This window comes from Sciurus vulgaris, assembly GCF_902686455.1.
Source record: "Sciurus vulgaris genome assembly, chromosome: 13".
In the NCBI taxonomy this organism is placed as follows: domain Eukaryota; kingdom Metazoa; phylum Chordata; class Mammalia; order Rodentia; family Sciuridae; genus Sciurus; species Sciurus vulgaris.
Window position 1 is genome coordinate 82,559,462 of NC_136474.1, and position 2,331 is coordinate 82,561,792.

General features: G+C 42.6%; 1 pseudogene across 1 annotated transcript; it reads right to left on the bottom strand.

Moving 5' to 3' along the window:
* Nucleotides 1-754: 754 nt before the first annotated feature.
* On the bottom strand, nt 755-1,395 carry LOC306642482 (ubiquitin carboxyl-terminal hydrolase isozyme L3-like; annotated as a pseudogene). Its single transcript has one exon. The product of its transcript is annotated as a ubiquitin carboxyl-terminal hydrolase isozyme L3-like (transcript).
* Between the last annotated feature and the right edge of the window lie 936 nt (nt 1,396-2,331).

Genomic DNA, 2,331 nt, shown 5'->3' on the forward strand with positions numbered 1-2,331 from the left:
AGGACCCAGCCTCACTGAAACACACCATTCTGAATTGCAACACGTGGGTAATGCCTTTGCCCTGTTCTGATGTGTTCCTGGTCTCTCACAGGCATCTCACGTCCATCTCACATTTACACTGGAGTTTCTTTTCTATCTCAGGCTTTTGTAGTTGTTGTTCTCCAGGCTCCAAATGCTCTTCCCCAGGGCATGGAATGGCTGGCTGCCTTTCATCATTTATAATAATTATAAATGTTTGAAATTAGCCTAATTATTTTTTTGTTTGTTTACTATCTCTCCTTACTAGAATAAAGTACCATGCAAGCAAGGACCTTGTCTGTCTTGTGCTCTGTTGAATCCCTGGGTTCTAGAACAGTGTTAGTAGTGAGGATTCACAAATACCTGCTTCTTTAGCAAGTTTCCTGAATAAGTAGCACTGTTTTAAAAAAAATTTTAATAGTTGTTGATAGACCTTTATTTTATTTATTTATTTATATGTGGTGCTGAGAATTGAACCCAGTGCCTCACACATGCTAGGCAAGCACTCTACCATGCAGCTACAACCCCAGCCCCACAGTAGCATTCTTAACTTAGGTCGGGTCACCTGTCATTGAATGGCCATGTTGGCATGTGTAGGACCCATAGCTTTGCTTTATTTACATCTCCATGTCCACTTTTTTTTTTAAATTCACATGAAGTTTAATCAGTCAAGTTAATGAAAATATCAAAATTTCTGAGTTAGCGTATGGCAGCAGAAGTTTAACTTTTATTGTAAATAATGCAGTATTTGGTATTTCCATCCTCAACATGCTATGCTGCAGAAACAGCAATTGCATTAAATCTTAATTCATCAGGGCCACGTTCCATAAACTTCTTGCAAACTTCTATGGCATCCTCTAATAAAGTTTCATCACTAGTTTTCTCATGGTTAGTTGGAAATGGTTTCTGACCATCTCAGTCTGACCCTCATGGGCACTGGTCTCATGAAAAACTCGAATAGCATGATAGTTCTTGGGGTAACTGGCTCATTCTTCAGGGTTCATTGACACTGAATCTTCCAGGGAATTTTTTCAAGGTTATTGTTTTCAATAGCATGGATCAGTTCAATTGCTCCACAGGCATTGCTGATTGTTTGCTTCATGAAATATACTGATGATGTGACATCCTGTCCCTGAGATTTTATTCCTCTTCTGTTCTGAATACTTCACACTTGTCTGTAATATGAAAGAGAAGTAACACTGCACAGACTGGTTTTGGGACCATGCTAAGGAGTTCAGGATCCATTCCGTATATATCAACAAATTGCCAGTTAGGATGGAAACCTAATTGTTTGAGAAACTGGTTGGTGACCTCAGGATTGGATTCCCACGATAGCCAGCGTTGACCCTCCATGGCCACTCTGCCCAGCCCCTCTCCAGCTCTCCATGTCCACTCTAGCAAGGACAGCCACACATGAGTTACCAAATTTGGTGAAAAAAGTTACCAGAGGATCAGGTGGTGAATTCTTGACTTCTAAGGTCAAAGGCACCATTGAGTTGTAGGACCAAAGAGATCTGAAGGGGAAAAATATCTAGAATCACCCATTTTTCTTTGAACCTCCTTCAAAGCCCTCGAAGTTAAGCCGTGGGAAGGAAAGTTGGAAAAAAACTGAGTGGAGATTGCAAGGATTGTCTTGGCATCTGCCATTTTCCAGCTGAGTCCTGAATGGGGACTGAGGTATAAAAATACCCGTCCTCTTTAAGATTGATAATTCCAGAGTGGAAATGTGTCACTTGGACCTCTGAGTGTCAACGCCCTTGCCATGTCCCTGAACGACAAAGGCGTAGGATAATAGAATAGAGATGAGCTCAGGAAGTTAGTCAAGAAAGGCCCCAAAGGCAGAGGCCCGGTGAACTCAAAGAAGACCACTAATGGTGCACATGGCAGGGAAGGCCAGAGGCCATGGCAGTGCCTCAGACACTTCAGTGGGGCAGTGAGGACAGAGGTCAGCGACTCAGAGAGTGTCCCTATAAAGAGAAGTCACACCTGAGGACCAGACCAGACGAGTTCCACTTCAAAGGATGCTGCAGCGGGAAGAGATAGATCAGAGGGAGAAGCAGACAAAAAACTGCCCTGGAAGTCACCACACACTTCCCTGAATTCAGCTGTCATCCGGGGAGGAAAGAGTGGGCAGAGCAGGGAGTTTAAACCTCCTCTTAAACTGACCGATTCTGAAACAGAGAGTGATTATTCTGCTGCTGCTAACCAGACAGAAGAGGACTTTATTTATTTATTTATTTTAAACTAGTTGTAGGTGGACAGAATGTCTTTATTTTATTTATTTGATGTGGTGCTAAGGATCGAACCCAGTGC